Below are 22,812 nucleotides of genomic sequence, written 5' to 3' on the forward strand. Positions count from 1 at the left end.
CTTGGTAGGAAATGTAATTTTGACGCAAATATATTTTGTGTTTCTTCTGTAATAACTGATGTTAGTTATGCTATGGATCCCATTGAGTTTGTTCAATCTTTACCTGACAACATGTGTAACAAAAGTAATGCAATGGTACCAGTAAAATTAGCAAAACCCCGCAAAAACAGCGTAAATATAGCATTTGATGAAATTGAAAGTGATCTTTTTTGTCTAATAACAGAGATGATGATTCAGATTTTGGATGTCCTTACATTAAGATTAAAATTGATCAGTGGGAAGGGAACTGTTTGATTGATACAGGAAGTCCATTTTGGAATATCTGAACAATTTAGAGACAAGGTTAAATATAGTAAGAATTTTGTGGAAATGTCCATTGTAGGTGTAAAGACAAGAGGAGCTACAGATAAGCAAAGAAAATTGGTAAAACCTCGGGTACTTTTAATGTTAAGTTTAGAAGGCAAAGCCTTTGAATATGGATGCATAATGATACCTAGTCTAGAAGAAAATATTCACTATGTCTGTAGATTTATAGGACTACATAATTTTTTTGTTTGCCATGAATGTAGTATGTAAGATCATGTAGTTTTAAAGTTATGTCATATCTATTGACTGAGGGAGATGGTGAAAAAATAGGGGGTTAGGAGAAAGCAGAGACATGATGGTAAAGGTAGATTTTCTAAGTTTGAAGTAGGAGATGTGTTGGTGAAAGCCAGGGAGAAATCTAAAGTTTTGACATCTGAAATAAAGAAATTTTTTGATATTTATATTGGACCATTCAAAATTCTTGAAAATCCACATCCTAATGCATACAGAATTGTGCATCCAAAATCTAATCATGTGATCGCTAGATAGGAAGTTACCTATCCGTTGAAGTGAGTGATGAGAACTATAAGGAGAAAGCTGAATGATGTGGGTGGATCCACTCCTCGCACTGCTGTATGGCTGCACTCTGCTGGACCAGTCTACTTGCAAGAGATCATGGGTGCTGTGTAACGTACTTGAGCATCTGTCATCTGTATCTGTGTTGTTAGCCAAGACTGCTAAAGATGGTGTTATTCAGCAAAAATGCATTTTTTGGGGGGGAAGGGGGGAGGGGGTGATTGACTTTCCCATCATTATGTAGCTTCAAATTGGTATGTATTTTTTTATCATTCGTAAATGGATCTTTGAGGTCTTTATGTATGTAGATTAGTTGTATGGACAATTAACAAATAGCATGCAAGACATTTGCTAGTGTAGACAGTGTAACAAGATGTATGCATACCTGCTTTCATACTCTGATGTTGGTTCTCAAGCTACTGGATTGTGTCATCATTCAAGGCTATTTATGACTGTGTTTACTTGAATTTATCCTGAGAATTGCAACACTGTATCCTTAGCTCTGTTTTGGGTACCCCTGGTCGTTGCGACTGTGTGTGTGTGTGTGTGTGTGTGTGTGTGTGTGTGTGTGTACTCAAGGAGAACTTACAACCATTGACTGATGCTAGATGCTTCTCACAATTATTCTTTGCATATGATTGATCTTATTGATATGATTATGAACTTTATTCATTTTGTTGGGTTGCAACTTTTTTGCTGGTTTGTACCCAGTCTGGGTTGGATTCATGGGTTGATCCCCACATTGTAAACTTAGGCCCTAATATTTTCCATTATTTTGTTCTTTCATGAGTCAATGTATCCTTGAATACTGCAGTTTAAGTGGCTCATTGATTCCTGCTCATGGTTGAGTCTTCTGGTTTGTACCCATCATTGTGACTTTTTGGGTCAGCTCACTCGTCGCACACTCATGCTCTGAAATTTTTTCTCGTCTCTTTTGAAGATTCTGAAGGTTTGATTGTACAGATCTGAACTTAAAATTCATAAATTCTAGTAATTTACATTGTCTCTAATTATTTCTATAGTTTAGTGGTGTAATGAAGTAGTTTTGACTTTATATTGTTTATCTTGTGATACTATGTTCCACAGATCTGAAAATCTGAATGCCATATCCTGATATATGTATAGATTATGATTTGTATAGTAGATATTTTTCTCATTTTCTCTGTAATATATTATGTATCAGATACTTCTATACATCCATCTGCTATCCTGGGCATCATTTTGTACACTGTTTGGCAAACCTTAAAGTCTGTCACAAAATATTGTAATCATCCTGTTTCCAAATTTTGTGAGGGGGATATTATAAGGAGTCACCCTCCTCTAGTATTACCATTTTTCTCTATAGAAATAACCGATGCCAAGTATACTATTGATTCTTGTGTAGGTGAACATTCTCAGCTGTTTAACTGAATGAACTTGATATGATTTTGTGTATGATGTGTTATGTTCCAGGCTAGAATGTATCAAAAGAAATTAATTTTTTGCACTCTGTATGTATGGTTAAAATTACTCTTCTTTTAAAAATATTTGAAATTACGAAATTTATGGCATACTTAAAATTCATATTATTAATTGTACAATATAACTCCAATTATTAAATATATTTGTGGACTCAGTTATAAAATAATATTATATACTGTTGATGAGTCTTCTGCTGTCAAGAAAATACGTAAACTCTCTTTCTTTGTAAACTCTTTGGAAAGTAGTTAGTACCTCAGAATGTAGGTAGTAGTGGGCATGCCTCTGATGAAAATGCATATATATTTCGAATCTTGTCAACAACAATGTAATTTGTGGTGTGACAGAAGTGAAAATTGTAAAGTCGGTGTGATTTAGAAGAACTGGATAAAATAAAAAGATATTCAAAGCAACAGGCAAATCTTCATCAGTTATTTCATCTTCAGGAACCCATAACATTAAATCAAAATTTCAGCTGCATGAATGTACCCTTAGACAAGACTTGGAGCCAGCAACAACAACAACAACAAGATAATGAAGATAAGTAAATAAGTTTTTCTTTTGTATATCTTACACCTCTTGAAGCTTTTGAAATTTTTGCAAAGACAGAGAACTTTAATAGTGTTGTGTGGCAGGGTAAGATTACAAATTGAAGATTTGACAGCAATTTAACCAACCAAAGGGTCCACGGCATGGCGTCAGGTGTCAGGTTGCTCTTCAGATGAGACATGGGAGCAGAGATGCCGCCACAGTTGGGATGGGGTCTGATCCTGCAGCTGTATGTCATGAAAGATGTAATGAATTGCTTCAGCAGGAGTGCATGACAGGTGTTCAGTAATTCAGGACCAAACTGTTGCATATTGAGATGACGGAACCAGCAGCATGTCACTGATGAGGTATAGTTCGTCATATAAGCAGCCAACCAGAAATATGATTCATTCTTTCTTGCTCAGAATTCCTTGATGTTCAATATGTTATTGACTAAGGTGAACCACATTTTGAGATTCTTTTCTGCAAGCAAGATAGTTTAGTGATATGTCCAACAGGCACCTGTTATGTTGTCACAGGAAGAAGCAAGTGGCAGTGTTGCGATGGCAGCGGTGGTGTGGACCCAGGAAGTGATACATCACCCGAGGTCTGTGGGGAGAGGGGGGGGGGGGGGGGGGGTTAGTGATACTCTGTCCACAAATGGCATTTGATGGGGTTGTCACAGATGATGTGTCTGTGGTCACGAATGGATGAATTAGGATGTTGTTGGTACAAGGGATGCATAGAAGTACATGTCCATGCATAGTGGAAGGGGAGAACATGTCCATGTTACAAATGTACGTCTTCTGCTGTGCCACTTGCTTGATTTGGTGTGGGATGAAATTGAAGTGTTATGTCAGGTTGTGGAAGTGGACATGTTGTCCTGCATGTGGTTCCCAACAAAGGTGGCTGTGATCTGAAGAGGTTAGTGTTCACATTTGTGGATGAATGCAAGCTGGTAGCCACACATAAGTGTGGGATCAGTATAGGCTGAATTTAAGTAGTATCACTATAAAAAAAAGCACTCTCTGTGTGCCCATGGCAGAGTTTAAGTCACAAGACTGTAGCCAGATCATTGTGTAAGTTTAGGCACAAAAGTGTAAATTCATTGCACAAAAGCATGACTGAACAGAAGACATCAGGGGCCACCAATGTGGCAGTTCCAACTCCCATGGAGAATCATTGGGCAGAGGAGATCACCAACACACAACTGAATGTGGAAATGAAGCACTTTATTACTATAAATGACGTACAACAAATACAAGCAAGTACACACAATAGACATTCATACTGGACTGAGCAAAAGTTCATAGACTCCTGAATCAAAGTAGTTCTTCTCAAAGTCGATAACCACATCTTGGATGTTGGTGGTCGCCACATGTATATCTACCTACCATTTTCTTTTACCTTCCGTAGCATGCTGGCAATACCTCATGCATGGGTTTCGTGCACGAGCTGCTGTGGGGGGCAGGGGAGGGGGCGAGTAATGGAACAAACTGGATAAATCCACTTTATATTACAGCACCACATACTAGTGTTCAATTGATACCAAAAGTCTCACATCTGTGTATATTTTATGTATGTATATTGCCACAAATTTTACAGCAGAATGCAGTGTTAAAGGGACCTGCAAAGCTGTGTGTAACTAATCGAGTAATCAAGTAACAGAACAGTATTTCAAAAGTAACTTCTCAAAACAAACTGTAAATAAACAGCATAACATCACTATTTTGATAAAATCTGTACAGTTGATAAAAAACCAACTTAGAGATATACCTAGCAATATATTTGGTACTTAAGGAAATGTTAGCTACAAAATCTAAATTGTAATTAATAATAAAATCAACATTATTTGTTTTGCATTATTGGATCTGACATAAAATACTATTTTGTTCAGAAAATTACTCGAAGATAATCATTATTATGTGTTAATTTGGTAACTTATTTGATGTAAAACTACATTAATAGAAACTTATTTAATTGACTTTTTAATTACAAGTTTATGAAATATATTGTAAAGAGATATCATATTTTCATATTTCACCAAAATCTGTTCAGTTCGTTAAAAAGAAAACAGCTTAATGAAGATATTAAGCAATATGTCTGGAATTCACGAAAATGTTATCCACAAAAACCAATTTTTAATTAAGAAGAAAATCATTATTTTATATTTTGCACACAAGATTATTTTGCACAGTTAATTACAAACATCACAATTATAATCCCTATGAATCAATCTGGCAATTTATTTCATGTAAAACTACTGCAGCAAGAACTTTTGTAACTAACTTTTTTAAGTTTAAGTCATGTATTTGTCAATTTCAATAATTACTGTTTTGCTTACTTGTTTGATAAAAGGATAATATATATATATAAAAACAAAGATGAGGTGACTTACCGAACAAAAGCGCTGGCAGGTCGATAGACACACAAACAAACACAAACACACACACAAAATTCAAGCTTTCGCAACAAACTGTTGCCTCATCAGGAAATCTTTCCTGATGAGGCAACAGTTTGTTGCGAAAGCTTGAATTTTGTGTGTGTGTTTGTGTTTGTTTGTGTGTCTATCGACCTGCCAGCGCTTTTGTTCGGTAAGTCACCTCATCTTTGTTTTTATATATAATTTTTCCCACGTGGACTGTTTCCTTCCATTATATATATATATATATATATATATATATATATATATATATATATATATATATATATATATGTGTGTGTGTGTGTGTGTGTGTGTGTGTGTGAGCTGCACAGGCCCAATCGAGGTACTCCCACAGATTCTCAATTAGGTTTGAAAGTGGGGAGTTTGGTGCCAGGGGAGTACTGTAAACTCATCCTGGTGCTCTTCAAACCATGCATGCACACTGTGAGCTGCACGACATGTTGCATTGTCCTGCTGATAGATGCTATAGTACCGACGGAAAGCAGATTGCATGTAGGAGTGAACGTGGTCCCCAAGGATAAATGCATACTTGTGTTGATCCATTCTGTCTACCAGAATGATGAGATCACACAGAAATGTCACAAAAATATTCCCCAGATTGTAATGCTCTCTCCTATGGGCTGGACCCTTTGCTTTCAGACATTTCACATTATATATGCCAACAGCCAGCTACCTGATGGAGCATAAAATGTGATTCATCTGAAAAGGCCATCTGTTGCCACTCAGTGGACATTCAGTTAAGATACTGGCAAGCAAAGTCCAGCCTTTATCATTGATGAACAGTAGTCAGCATGGGTGTATGAATGAGGCACCTATTGCAGAGGTCTGTACACAGAAACATTCGCTGAACGGTTATTAAGGAGACACTGTTGGGAGCCCCTTGATTCATCTGGGTGGTGAGTTGCTCAACAACTGCACATCTATTTGCCAATACACATCTTCACAGCCACCATCCACCCCTGTCATCTATGGCCAGTGGTGCATTACAGATGCCCCAACCCCACGTCCCCATCATATACTTTAACCACAGCAGCACAGTTTACAAACTTAGCCAGACATCAGATAAAACACGCCATTTCCTCATTACAACAATGACTGCACTGTTTTCCACATCACCCAGCACACTTTTTTTTACCCTTCACTGCTAGTGCTGCCACCTGCCACCTAAAAGTGGTTATTGCATGTTGATATTGAATATAGATGGTGTTCAAATAAATGTGACTGGTCCATGTGTATTGAGGAAGCCATTGGTTAGGGACTTAGCTTCATGAATGGTGGTAAATTATGTTCATGAAGTCATGTACTATGAAGTCATGGTAATTTATTTGTAATTAGAGAAACTGGTTCATGAACAATCTGAGACAAGAGATAAAGTATATTTTGATATCAGCTGATTTTGAAATTTGAGAATGCAGAGTATGTGGAATAATAATTTAATAATAAAATATTAAATGTAACAATCAAACAATTTTCTTTTGCATCACTATACTCAATGTTCATTCTCTTTCTCTTCTGACCAGTGTTTCTCTTGCTGCCTTACAAACTGCACTGCACACTCTACTTACGAGCCACTCTGTATCAACTGTCTCGGCCACACACAACAGATGGCTCCAAAACCACACTGATTGTTGGTGCCCCATGTTCTATCTCACATTACTCCTGCTGATATAATTATTCCTACACTTTCAAATTGATCACTACCTTTCCAGTACCATTGTATCTCATCCTACGAACCCCTCCCCACCCCCGACACTTTCTCCGTTCTGTCCAGTTCGCACCCACTAATTCCACCATCCAGTCACATCTGTCATCCCCCTTCTTCACACTTATTCACACCTACTAACCACAGTAATATATTATTTTAGCGAGTTTGCGCATTTCTCTATCATCGACTCCTCAGATTTCATCTTGTTTCCCCCTTTTGCATCCATTCCATTCATTTTGTATGTTTTCACACATATTTGTGTGTATTTTTGCAAAATTTTTCAGACATTATTCTACATTATTTACATAATTTTTTGCATGTTTCCACCAGCATGGATCCTTGCTCCTTCCATCTGCACCAATACAGAAAAGTCTACTTATACCTAGCCAGACCCCAGTCCCCACATACTGTTCCTGTGTTGTTGCTTGGCTCATGGAATCCCCCCTAATGACCATACCATCAAATTACCCAGTTACTCAATGCACAAGCTTTTTGTGTGATTTGCATGAAAACAGGATGCTAAACAAATTATCTACAATTTTTAATTAAGCTGTGATGAAACAAAATTCTGTAGAAGAACACTATTATTTAACTTCAGTATGCTTACAGCCAGTAGTGACTACAATATAATAATTTACCTACATATGATTTGTTATATTGATAAAAAAATTAAAAAATGTGCTTTGAGTCTCATTGTACCACAACAATGAGCAGAATAGTCATATATTTGCTTTCTGAACAAAATTAAAATAATAAATTAAAATGATATAGAATACATATTTGGTTATGGGATGTAAATGTAGGTAGATTTAAGAATATCTTTATTGAATTTTCATAATGTATACAAAACAATGTAATGTCTATTTTCAACTAGGTTGGCCAGGGGAAGTAACAGACTTGTCTGCAATAGATGGCTGTGTGACCAAGCTCTGAAGTAAACATGCAGAGGAGACTCGTGGTCTTTTTGTCTCGGTCACTTGTGGAGTGAAGGCAGCATTTTCATTGTTATCATTCAAAGAGTAAAGGTCTCTGTTGGTAAGATTCAGCCAATGAGCCACTTGTGATTAAGTGGTTCAGGATAGTAGTAGTGTGGAATTTTTGTGATTATAGTTGACTGCAGTGGGACATTAATGTGTTAAACAAGTGAATAGTGACTGATACCAGTGTTGGAGTTTATTTGTTCTTTAATGAGTTTTAGTGGCACTTTGGAAACATTGCAAAGTGTTGAAATTGTTACATGTGCTACAAACTCTGAGATCTAGAGCTCAGAATTTTTCATTCAGTGCTCTGATTGATTTGTTCTGCTCTATAGATTGCCTCATTTAAGTGTCTGCTGCAAGTCTATTTTGAAATGTGTGACCATCTTTTTGTACTGTTTACTTTGTTTGATTCTTTGCTTGCAAGTAAATTTATGAGTGAATTCAAACCACTGCATTCGGCTACCTTCAGGATACTGAACTTCATAACATTTGTTAATACTTCTGATTTAGTATATTTGAAAACAAATGCTTAATTCTATAAAATTTAGCTGACTGTTATGCTCAGCCACATCAGTGCTTAATTATTTGGGCTAAAAGGCAGCAGCAGACAACTATCCCTTAGATGTAGTTGAGCCACAATTACTGTAGGCTCTGTGGTTGTACAGTCACCACAGGTTGCTGCTACTGATAGGGCCTCACTGTACATGCAGTTGGTTCACTCTTCAGAACCCAACCAGTGAGCTCACAAGCAAAATGTTTATTCACTATGCCAATCCAAATTTAAGTTGATCGTGTTAGTCATGTATCATTGCAGATACAACTCTTGTACACATTATATAAATTTTATTTTCAGAAAATTAAGAATTTTATGCTTTTCAACATTTGAGCTTTGGGCAGTCCCATTCTTTTTGTATCAGAATTTTGTTCACATTCATGTGCTTACAAAATTTATGGGTGGCTATTGTAATGGATCTTGTCAGTGATCATAACTCTGTCACATATAGTAGGGTATGATATTCATGTTAAATTGGTGACACATTGATAACATGATCCATAGAATGCAAGACATAATTTTAAAAGTAATGCCTCTGAACTTTTTGTATTGACTCTTTAAGTGTTTTTAAATAAAACAAATGTTATTAACACTCTGCATCTTTAATCTTCATGTCATAGTGGAATGTTTCACTTTGTTGATGGAGCTACACCTTACCTCTGCTTGCACCACATCATCACCATCAAACTGAAGTCTTCAAATGGGTTTTTCAAGTTTTGAAAACAGATGAAAATCAAAATCAGATAGGGCCAAATTGGGACTGTAGGGAGGATGATCAATAACAGTGGACCCAGGTCACCAGATTATTGCGGATGTCGCAGCACTGATGTGTAGTCTGGCATTGTCATGCTGAAGGAGAAAGTACTCCATATGTGGATGAACTCTTTGAATTTGAAACTTGATTACAGCATGCATTTTCCCATGCACCAATTTAGTTGTCTTACATGCTGTCATGTTACACACTGCAATTCAGAGTCCTCTAGTGATAGAGAGCTGAAAATATGTAGACATGAAGAATAAAGATTTAGAATGTTAATAACAGTTTTTATTTCAAAATTTTTAAGAGTTTTCACAAAAAGGTACTATTCATCATGCCCTCATATTTACTGTATTTCTAATATTTCCACTTAATCATAAATGTTTCATACAAAGAAATAACACAAAAATTGACATAAGCTTTACATTCAGAAAACATAATTATTTTTCATATTTGTAATTTAATTCAAAATTTGGATCATATCTCACATTATCAATGTCATTCTACAATGTACTTTTAGTAATAAGCGGTTGGTATTTGTAAAGGAAATCTTTAATTGTGTATGGAACTATTTGGATGTAAATGATTTATATATATCACTGAACTGTGGCTTTTTATACCTTTGTACTTGTTAATTTGTGTAACAGTTAGTTAGAAGAAGTTGGTGGGTTATGGCAAGAGTTGTTGTGAAGTGACTGTCTTGAAGCTGATATGAAATTGTTGTGCTGAAATGAATGCATTGTATCGGAATGGAAACAATTTGTGACATATTACTAAAGTATGAGATGAATAAAATAACAGGAAGAATAAAATTTCATCATGCAGTAGTGTCCTTATTTTACAAGCAGACTTGATCATAATCCTAGATGTGACAATTACTGTTTCTGTGAGCCATGATTTTCAATGAGTCACAAATTCGACAAAATGCAGCCAGAAGCAGGTATTGAGTGACTGTCCTCCTTGCCTATTTATTAGCTGTGCATATCTAGGGATGTAAGCTAGAAAAGCGAACATGCTCTGAACTTTTACTTTTGATTGTTTTATATGACAGTAGAGGGGAGGGCCTCTTCATATTCCACAAGTCAAATCAGGAGAGAGATGGGAAGTCTTAGAAATTCTGTCCCCAGTACTGGTTCACTGACATCATTATGAAAAATTGCCAAGAGAACATGCCCTCTATGCCATAGTCCAAGGTTCAATATGTGGTTCCCTACATTGCAATGTGTGAATCATTCACCAAATGGAGTTGCTGGAGGTGAAGTTTTTCCATTGATGGTAGTTCACATGGGATAGGACTCATCTCAGACCCAGCCTCAGCAAGAAAATATTGGATCCAAGTGTGATCCAGGACAGAGTCTACTGCAAGAGAACAGTGTGCAATGAGATTGGCTCCTATATCAATGCCGTAGGTGACTTAATTGGTGCAATGATCTGTATTGTTTATCACATATGGGTGCTCACAATGTGCTGTGCAGTTACATGCTCCATCATCAAATTAACCTGAATCCAACAGAGACGTGGTCATATCTTCTTGTAGGTGAGTGATGTGCTGTTGTTAGTTGGCTGTGTATTTGTTTTGGCTGGCTGGTCGCAGTCCGGGCAGGTGCAGGTGACATCATCCTGATGATGTCCGTGCATGCTCAGAATTGTTCTGCTGCCTGCTGCTGAGCACCGTAGCATGGTTCCCCACTGAGGGAGGACTCATCACTGTTTTTCAGTGAATTAACACATTGTTCTTCTCTAATGGCTCATCTCACATGAGATCTTTTCTAGTTGGAGCTGGGCAACTGTATGATCCACAGTGTCCATAGGGTCTGATCTGGCATAATTATTGTGTTGACCGATGTTTGGAGACATCCTCAGAGTTGCAAAGGCATCTTGGTGGCTAAACACTCATTTTAAATAACCAGATTCAACTGTTGTTCCAGCATTCAGACTAGATGCTAAATGAGCACTACCTTTGCTGCATTGTTTTTGTTGGTAGCCAGGGGTAACAAAATATCATCACTAATGAGGTTGATGCTCACCAACTCAGCACAGTAATGTGATGAACATGGAGCTATCATCAGAAATGCCGTGATTGTGAGCACACATTTGATTATAGAAAACCACATAGCTGGTTGTTTTGGCCAGAATGGTGGTAATGAGTCAAAATTCTGGTATGCATGTGGCACCACAGCTACATGTAGAGCATCAGTGGATGAGCTCTTGTGTGATGGGTCCAGCTTGGTGTTGTAAACAAATTCAGCAGAACTGTACTCAACATGGTAGGTGCAACACAACTGAGTGAAGTCATCTCTGTCTGTCCTTGAAAGTTTGTTGAAAGGCATTTTGCTGGTATGTAAATCAGATGCATTCATCACCAAAGTCACTCAGAAGATCGGTAGTCAGTACCCATCATTCAGATTCATGTAGGTCATTGTTGACACCAGTAGCACTGCACAAGAAAATGTCACATTTGCATTTAACCCAAGGCAAGGGTTGTCACCACTGATGCAAAACACTGACGCAAACTGTCGCAGATTTGCTTGTCCTCTGGCACTCAGTATGCAACATGGCTGCATTGTTGTTGCAGCAAGATGAGTCAAGGAATGTGAAATAATCCATAGCTGATAGCATCGTCTGATTCTGCTTCAACAACGAATAGTAGAAGCAGGTTAAATAATGGACATTGTGAATACTGTGAATATATACTTTATTAGCAGGCAGAGATGCATCAGAGAACATGCATACACCACAATAGCTCAGGAGAGAGTAGTTCAAATATTGTCCTGTGGCAGAGCCTTAGTGCTGGCCAGAAAGTTCCCTTACACTGCATCACAAGATTGGTGCTAGATCTCCATAAACATAAAGAAAACAAATAGTATAGACTTCAGCATATGGAGGGAAAACAACTCTGTCACATTAAGCATAGATGATAAATCTATAGACTGTGTAATAAACACAAAGTTTTTAGGGATGAACATTGATTGTCAGCTAGCATGGAATGAGCACACAAAGATGCTGGCAAAAAGAATGTCATCAGCATGTTATGCTGTTAGGGCACTAGCATCAGTTTGTAACAGCTAATGTATTGTCGTGGCATACTGTGCCTACATGCACTCCATTCTTAGCTGTGAGATTCTTTTCTGAGGGGTCAAAGGCACAAAACATGAACACAGTTTTGAAAAGCCTGTAAGAATAATAACTGGAAGATGTAATTGGGCCCATTAACAAATCTATTTATAAAAATTGCATATCTTTTGATGCACCAATAGAGGACATCCATAAATCTGTGGTGCATATCAGGGAAAACATTATGGAGTAGTTCAGTAATAGTTCTACATTATAGTTATGGAACACAATCCAGGCTATTTGCCTGGGAAAAACAAATAAAAAACTCAAGACAGCATTTTTATATCTGGGGATAAAATTGGATAATAAATGAAAGAGATTACTAAAATATACCTGTTTAAAAAGGCAGGTAAAATGTTATGCATAAATAATACATATTACGCAATTAACTTAGAGGACTTGGAGTAGTGGGTGATAATGAAAGGGGATACTAAATTACCTTTCACATTTCAATCCATGATCATGGCTTTCTGTTTTCACAAGGAAGTCATGGTGTCTAGATGTAAACTGCATGATAGTAGTGTCTGCTGACTCAGGTAGAGTGAGCATAATTGAATATGGTAGGAATGGAGTCTGGTGTTGATGCAGTCATCAGCGGCTGTCCTTGGTGTATGCAGCAATGAACAAAACTGTGCTTTATATTACAAGCTACTTGTAACAAATTGTGTGTAAACCAAGGAACATTGTACAGCAGGGACTTACCAAATGAGCAGTGCAGCTGTTATGACACTGACTTCATATTTGGGAGGATGGAGTTGCTCTGTCTCGCCATCCTGATTTGGGGTTTCTATTGCTTTCCTAGATCACCAAGGCAAATGCTGTGATGGTTCCTTAATCAAGAACATGGCCAACCATTTGTCCTATCCTCGTAAGGCATGTTGTGTATTGTATAACATTATGGATATGATACTGGCAGTTTCAGTAAAACTTTCTAGTTCATCTTTGCAGTCTGTTCAAACTGTTCACACAATATTTTCACGCAATATTTTGACACCCTATAAGTTCTGTAGACAAGAAATATAATATGGATTTTACAGCTTATCAAAAATTATCGTCAGTGTAGACTTACAACAAAATTTGCAACTACACAATTATAAAAAAAAAACATAAATTTTGAAACAGGCAAAATTCATATTACACGTAAACAAACATCTGGGTGCTAATGAAATAGCCATGTTAATTTCAATAACAACCCAAAGGCAAAGGTTACAAATTGTGAAGGAATATTAAATTACTAATTGAATTAGCTGTTGGAGCTTTGTGTTTCATCTGAAAACTTAGGAGACGGAGAGATTGCAATGCTTCCTAATTTTTGTCAGTTCTATCCCAAATAGAAAATAGCCAAATTTGAAGTATAAAGTAGGGTCATAATTTTGAATTCAAAAGCATAGTTGATTCTCAAAACTTTTCAAACCAAAATTACTTTTATTGTTTGTAAATCATGATAAGGAACATAAAGCATATCTAACCTATTCAAAGAAAATACAAAACTGCAAAACACCTGTTTGACAATCAGAGTGGAAAATATGCCCAGATCAAATTAAGTTTACCACTGACAACATAGTATAAACATCACATTACCATAAAAAATTATCAGTAGTTGGTGTGAGTGTTGTTCTCAACTTTCATATTTCATATTTTTCTAGTTTTTAAAATGACACTAACCTGTCTCAAAAATGTATAAACAAAAACCAGAATAACAGTTCCAGCCTGAACCTGGAGGTTCTGTGAGGTCTTTGACATATCAATGCAAATGATGCAAGTGGTTGTCAGAGATGCACAAAAGCGGATGTGCGTTAAAGGGTTGCTCTATAAACTGTTGTCACTAATATATGTGAATATTGCAATCAGTTGTGAAAGTGTATCAGAACCTATAGTTAAACCATCTGGTGGAAAATGACATCAGGGCCAAGACTATTTATTTGAACACAAACGTCAACTTAAACCTACTACCAGAACATATTTTTACAAGCTTGCACAAGAAGAAGAAGCAGCAGCCTGGGAGACTATTGTCAAAACTTAATCAACAAAAAACTTAGTACCATTTATTCAGCTATGCCTTCTTCACTTTGTCCAAAGTTTGATGCTTTAGAGCAGAAGACGAGTACTGGAATCTGGTCATATCCAAGAGATATTTGGACAGGCAGATGAAGTGACGTAAGAATTGTATATTTTAACCTGTTGATTTGAATTTTATTATCTTGGCAAATCCCATGTCATTCTGAGAAGTTCCTTAGATGACTAAAGATATTATAAATAAAAAATAAAATAAATAAACCCACTGGTAGAACTTGGAGAGCATGATGACTTTTGTGTGTCAGTATACCAGTTCCTACAAAACATCCTCCTGAAACCTAATGTAATTGTCATGAATTGTTTTGAAACAGATTTGGTGTACATATTAAACAGAAGATTGTGAAAGAGAATTCACAAAAATTTATGATTTTCAGGAGTGTCCACTACAGTGGACACTGGGCCTTGTTGACATATAAGTAAAATCAGACAATGGAAAATCCAGGATGGAATAATGTAAATATTATGAAAATGGCAGTCTGCTATTCACCATAAAGTGGAGATGTTAAGCAATGGACAGATACAGCAAAAAGGCTATTAAACATGTAAGCTTTTGCCAGGACGGCCTTCTTCTGAAATAGACAACGTGCACACATACATTCATGCAAATTCAGCTTACACACATGACCACTGTCTCTAGCCATCGAGCCCAGACTGCTAGCAACTGTACATGATGGGATAAGCAGTCTGGGAGGTGGGGGTAAGGAGGAGGCTGGAGTAGGGAGGGGAAGGGAGAGAAGGGTATGGGTGGTGCGGGATAGTAAAGTGCTGCTTGAGGGAGCATACAGGGGGCGAGGTGTAGAGAGGGTAGGGCAACTAGGTGCAGTTGAGAGGATAGACAGAGGGTGGGGAGGGGGGGGGGAGCATGGATTGGGAAAGGAGAGGAAAACAGACTGTGTGTGCACTTGTGGAGTAGAAGGCTGTGGAGTGGGAACAGGGAAGTGGATAGGTGGGTGAAGGACAATGACTAATGAACAATCAGGTCAACAGGTCAAGAGGGTTACAGGAACATAGGATACATGATGTCCGTTCTAAAATTCCAGAACTTTGTCCACAAAATTTTTCTATGCTTACCTTTTACGTATTGTGCATGGTCTCCTTCGAAATACTCTCCTTCACAACTGATACACCATTCCCAACGCCGTTTCCACTTCCACAAGCAGTCTTGGGATGCCTCTTGTTGGATTGCAGGAATTTTCTTTTGTTTCTTTTATCTTGTCTATCATTACAAATCTTCACCATTTCAATGGGGTTTTCAACTTTGGAAATAAAAAAAAAAGTCTGTAGGGGCCAGGTCTGGAGAGTATGGAGGATGAGGCAGCAGAGTGATTTCGTTTTTTGTGCAACAGTCATGCACCAACAGAGTTGAATGTGCAGGTGTGTTACCATGATGCAAGAACCATGAACTATCTCACCACATTTGAGGTCATTTTCTTCTTTTCTCGTAGGCATCGCAACGCATCTCAATAAGACCATCAATTAAGAGTTTCTCCGTGTGTCATGAATTCATGATGAACTAATCCTTCAAAGTCAAAGAAAATATCAGCATGGCTTTGACATTTGACCTGACCTGATGAGCTTTTTCTTCTGGTCTTGGAAAATCTTTCCCGGCCCATTGTGAAGATTGAACCCTGGTCTCAGCATCATAACTATAGGCGCTCATCTCATCACCAGTTATGATTCTCTTACGGAACAGCTCATTCTCATCTGTGCGCTCTAAAAGCTCTTCACAGATTGTGAGGTAAAGGTCTTGACTTAGGAGCCATGAGACGAACATGGCGGCAACATGATGCATTCCGAGATGCTGTGTCAGGATTTCATGACATGAGCCAACTGAAATGTTACATTCTTCTGCAGTCTCTTGGACAGTCAGTCTTCAATTGGCATGCACAATTTCATTGACGTTCCTGTAATGAGTGTCCTCGGTAGATGTCGAAGGCATCCTAAATGAGGGTCATCTTTAACTTCCATCTGGCCATTTTTAAACCATGTGGGCCATTTGTAAAACCAAGTACAGCTTAAGTACCCAACACTGTAGGCTTCCTGCATCATTTGGTGTATCTCTGTAAAGGTTTTCTTGAGTTTTGTGCAAAATTTAATGCAGACACATTGCTCCTCTAACTCTGCCATCTCAAAATTCACAAATTATGTGACACAATGTTCTACTCAATATAGCACTGAACAATAACTAACAGACAGACAACAATGAAATTTCCGGCAGTTACACATTAAACACAGGCTTGTGCAGGGATGCCAATCACATTTCGCTCCAACACACCATTGGCACGAAATTACAAATGTTACAGAATTTTTTGAACAGATCTCATATTGCAGGAAGACTTCCCACCTGCACAATTCAGAAAAGATTGTGTCAGTAGGAAGGATCCAGATGGAACAGATTGTGAGGCAGTCATTGAAATGAAGAATGTTATGTTGGACAGCATGCACATCAATGGGGTGGTCCAGTTATTTCTTTGCCACAGTTTGTCAGCAGCCATCCATCTGGTCAGTCAGCTTGTTGGTTGTCATTGCCAGCTAGAATGAAGCACAGTGGTTGCAGATTAGCTTGTAGATCACATGAATGATTTCACAGGTAGCACTGCCTTTGATGAGATGGGTGATGCTTGTGACAGGACTGGAGTAGGTGGTGGTGGGAGGATGTGTGCAACCACTGTGCTTTGTTCTACATGGGCATGACAACCAATAAGCTGTCTGTCCCCAAGAATGGCCACTGACAAACTGTGGCCAAGAAAACACTGGCCACCCAGTTGCTGAGTAAGCAGCCCAACACAACTTTCTTCATTTTAATGACTGCTTTACAGTCTGTGCCATCTTGGTTCTCCCTACCAACACCGGCTTTTTTTAATTGCACAGGTGGAACTCTCCCTGCAATACTGATGTCGTATGTTCCCGTAACCCTCCTGGCCTCAACCTATGTTGGTCATTGTCCTTCACCCGCCTATCCTCTTCACTATTTCCTTTCCATAGCCTTCTGTTCCCACATACCCACAATCTGTTTACTTTTCTCCTCCCCCCCACCCCCTCCCCCTGCCCACTGTCTAACCTTTTGACTGTACCTAGCAGCCCTACCCTCTCTCCACCTCATCCCTGTATGCTCCCACAAAAAGCACTTCACTGTCCCCCATCTGTACCCCCTCTACCACCCCCTCCCCGCTGCTGCCTCCTCCTTACCCCCAACACTCACACTGCTTCTCCCATTGCAAGCCATTGCTTGCAGTCTGGTGTTGGCAGCCAGAGACAGCGGTCATGTGTGTGAGGTGCATTTGCATGAATGTGTGTGTGTATGTTGTCTATTTTAGAAGATGGCCTTCTGGCTGAAAGCTTATGTATTTGTAGTCTTTTCGTTGTTTCTATCTGCGACTCAACATTTCGGCTATATGGTGAGTAACAGTCTATCCTTTTTATGACATACGAGTACACATTACAAAGAAAGTGAAAAATGTAAAAAAACATAATTTTATTGATAGTTTTCTTAACAAAATATAGTTCACTTGTATCATACACTGTTTGTAATTTTTTTTTTAAAAAAAAAGAACATAAATTGTGATAATTTTATTTCTGGTGACACACAGAGACGCAGTTGTTCTGTGTTGTTAGACACAGGAAAGCTGAACAGCCTTGGCACCTTACTTTGGTTTTCATCATATAGCCAGTGTTGTTGCACCTCGTGCTATTTTTAAACTCAAGTCATTTCTGGCAAATGGGTTACAGTAGGTGAGCATGATTATAATGCCAATAATCTTCACCTTTTAAGAGCTGGAATGTCACAATAAATTTTTTTCAATCTTGACATGTGTAATTCATCTCAGGTGAATAATGATATTTGGTCAAATGGAGAATTATATGTTTCCACTGAGTGACGAAATCACATGATACTTAAATAAATACACATCTCATATTCATGTAGTTCTTTTATAATGCTGATTAATTTTGTTTTTTTGTTTCCATGAGTAAAAAGAATCTCTGGCAATTTTGTTACTTCATTTGCTTCTTATTGCTTGAATTGTTGAGATGAACTGTCCATGAAAGTGTTCTGAAATAGTAGGAAAATAAATGTATCTCTTCATTTCAGTACCATAACATGCTAACTAAAGGTTGATTTTTCTATAGCTCATGTAGTTGATCAGATGGTGAGTTTTTGGGAGAAAAGTTAGCTGGCTTGATCACAATTTGCACAGCTGCATTGTGGCTATCTCATTGAGATGACTGTCATTTATGTTTATTACATTGAACTGCTTGTTTCATCTTAATGTAGTCCAATCCGTCAGTGAATAGAGGTTTACATGCCCATAATTTTGAAATTTCATGGTTGTAAAATTTTCATCTAAGCCAGTTAATTCTAAAACAAATATTTCATGTTCACATTTTTGATGATGTCAAAAGGGGGGGAGGGCAGAGAGAGAGAGAGAGATTCAAGAATAGTAGAATTTAGTATTATTGTTGTGGAAAGCTCTGTACAGTTTTCTCTCTCACCAATGTAGCAGCTGTTTTTATGTGGTCTGAAACCACACTTCATTATTGACATAGGACATTCTTTAAGCTAAAAGATTTTTGTAATTACGTTGATACCCAGACTGCATATAAGCAATATTACAGAGCTGAGTCCTCATGTACTTCTTCAGAATGTTGTTCCTCTTTAAAAAATGCTCTGAAATTCTTAGATAGAAATCAAGATATTGCAGGATACTCTTCTTTGGCTTATCATTCCTAATTCTGTCAGTCCTGTGCTGAATCCAACTGTTTGCAATTCCTAGATCTATGAAGTGAAAAATAGTTTTTACATCCACTTTCTGGTTCTGGTGCAGATCCTGTAAACACACATTTCCTGTCAATTAGGTATGTGCCACCCATATTTTTATTGTAGTAGCTGATTACTGCTGGACAGGGAACCTGAATGATCTCCCATCTTTCTTTGGCCACCTTTTGCACTGATTCACAGTTTGCTTCCCAGTCTTAGTCGATCCATTTATGATTGGTGTTTGAGCATACAAATTTTCCAATAGAAATTTGGGTAATAGGAAATTAGTTTGTCTTTGTCACTGTCAACAGATCCATGTCCCTAATTTGCAAGAATCAAGTCTGTTGTCAGATGGACTGCCCTGGGTACTCTTGACTTTATTATTGTTCCAATGGCAAGCAAAGGTTTTTTTCCCCCAGCCAATGAGCCCAGTAAAGAAATGGAGGTAAAATATCTATCAAAGAACACATGTGTTCCTTCTGTATGACTCTGGTAAAGCCTATGGACTGCTGAGGTAAATTCAGGCATTTCCTTAAAAAAGGCCAAGTCAAACTGTTGCTGAAAATAGTCCATGATCTGCTTCTCATTGTGTTTTGCAGCCTGTGTGGGTGAGAAGAAAACCTAGAGTCCATCAGACCTGAAATCTGGAAAAATAGCATGGGGAAAAAATCTGAAATCACAGGGACAGTAGAAAATTACTTACAAGAAGGCATCACACTTACCTTTCACTTTCCTCCCAGTGCATCTTGTGATTGTGCAAAGAAGTATCATCACTGAGCATCGATGATCTGTATCCTTTAAGAAAATGATTGTATTAACATAGAACCTATTTTGCTTACAAAAAATAATAATAATGTGTCACATAATACCATTTAGCAACATTCACAGCAAGAAGTGTGTTGGATATCGCCACTGATGCCTCAGAACCAGTGTTTGAAAATGTGACACAACGTCTCAGTGTCCATTACAGTGGACATTCTTACTCTATAACCACAATTAAAGAAACATTTAGTACTACCAAAACTTATCACATAGCAAAGCCACATGAACAACACATATAGATATTGTCTACAATAGATAGATATTTTCATGAAATAAGTTTCCAAGAATACATAACAATGAAATAGTATTCACCTGTCATAATAACATGTCATAAAAAAGTGGTACTTGGCACCAATGGATGATAGTGACTGTCTCACTCCCCAGATAACTGCTTCATCCTGTCAATTCAAATGGACCACTCCTTATAATGGACACAGGTATTCAGGGCATGGTCAACTATTCTTTTAAACTTAAACCTGCATGCTCCTGCCCTCTGTTGAAAATTTTCAAGTTCCTCTTTGATGTATGACACTAATGATTTTTTTCTAGTTTATTGACCATATATACCTTTCTGCTTGTTTTAGTTTTCTTTTATACTTTGGTAATCATTGTTGCTACAACTGTTTCATGGTCACTGGTACCAGTTCTGATGTGGACATTGTCAAAGAGGTCACGTCCATTCATTGCCATTAGATCCAATATATTACTATCATGAGTGGGGTTCCAAGCTATTTATTCAGAGAAGGCATTTATTAATGTTTCTGAGGATGTCTTATCAAGTCCCCTGCTAACAAAACTGTTATTTTCCCAGTTGTTTGATGGATGATTGAAGTCTCCATCAGTTATAACATTACAATTGGGGACTCTGTGTACAAGCAAACTGAGGTTTTTCCTAAAGTTTTTGTTACATCATGAGATGAATCTGGTGGGTGACAAAAAGGCCAGTTACGATATTATGTCCACCCCTGATACTGAATCCTGCACAATCAATCTCACATGCAGCTTTAATTTCTCTCTTGGTGGATTTTGTGTGTCTTATCTACTGGGACAAATATATCACCTCAATTTCCCATAGCTTACCCTTTCGACATACACTTAAATTTTTCCCAAAAATCTCACTGCTATCAGTTTCAGGTTTCAACCAGCTTTCTGACCTAGTATTAAGTGAGCTTCACTGACTCTTATGAGCACTTCAAACTCAGGCACTTTGTAAGAAAAAATGTTTATTGTACAAGGAATTTTGGTTTCGTATTTAGTATCCAAATTTATTCAGTTTCAATTATCTCTACCTGATTTTCTTGTTTCTGCTTCATTGCCTTTCACCAACCCTGGACCTTCAATCCATCCACATGACTGCCTCAAATACCATCCTATGCCTACTTTTACACTTTCTTTAGTAGCTAACATGCTCAGGTTTGTCATCCTTGTTCAAATTTTTCCTTCTTCCAAATCCCATTACTCATTGCAAATGCTTGAACTCCATGTTCTTCTCCTCATATTCTGCACCTTGTAACAGCCCCAGGGTGGGTTCCTCCCTTCCAAACTATCAACACCTGTTTCGCTATTAATGAATTGCTTGATATATTTTCATTTTCATTCAACAGGCTAAGGGAATAGAAGTGATGGCTAAATAGAAGTATATTATCTGGGTACAAAGAGCATGAAAACATTGCTCATTTGAATAAATAGCCAAATAGAAAGCTCATATTTTATGAAGTAACTGATGCAAACTTGGACCATCAGTAACAAGAGGTTAACGTTAAAAATGTATACCTTGAGACGATGATGCCAAAGCATCTGTAATCACTTATTAAATGTACTCCACGCCAAACTAATTCGAAGTGTAAAATAAAAGTTGTCAACTCTCAAATTTCTTAATCTGACTCATTAGCTCTAATATCACTGTAGGATGTGAGTATACTTCAGTTTTCATATCCTTCCCAACTCCCCCATCATCATCATCATCATCATCGTCATCATCACCACCACCGTCTCATGTACAAATTAGGATTTACCAGTCCCATCTACTTATAGATTTATCAAAGTCCTCCCACTTGGTTTTGGTTCTCCTTATTTTTCCTTGTCCTGTACTTGTGTGGTAGTTTTGGTACTTTTGTCATTCTGTAGATATGTTCTTTCCATTTCCTTCCATAATCTTCATTTTTTTTTTTTTCATTTGGAGATAATCCTAATTATGTTATTTGTTTTTCACATTTGATCTTGTTTTGTGAGAAGTCTCATTTCTGCACTCTTGATGCTTAGTGTGTCTTTTTCTGTTGTTAACTGGTCTCCAGCTCCACCTGGGGATGATGATATTTTGTGAAATTTCAGAAGTTTCTTTTCTTAATCTCCTGTGTAAGGTTCTTTTCATATTACCTTTCACTGAGATAAAATCCTCTTTCTTATACTGAAATTAGTCTGTCTTCGTGTGATATATTGCATCTTAAGTATTTAAATTTCCACCACGCATTACTAATTTAAACAGCAAAATGCCACTGTGTCCCAAATCTCAACTAAATGAAGGCAGTGACAAACCTCTTCCACTGTCCCTCCCTACACTTCTCATCATTTCCCGACACAACGTAAACCAATTCCCACTTCTGATTCATAAACCTGTAGTCAAATTTAATCATCCTATGATATGTAGCCCCTCTACTGCTTATCTCCTATAACTCAATCCTCCATTACCCAACTTTAATCTGCCATTTCGTAAAAAACCTAATGTCCATAAAAAG

The sequence above is a fragment of the Schistocerca americana genome, chromosome 2 (genome assembly GCF_021461395.2).
Source record: "Schistocerca americana isolate TAMUIC-IGC-003095 chromosome 2, iqSchAmer2.1, whole genome shotgun sequence".
In the NCBI taxonomy this organism is placed as follows: domain Eukaryota; kingdom Metazoa; phylum Arthropoda; class Insecta; order Orthoptera; family Acrididae; genus Schistocerca; species Schistocerca americana.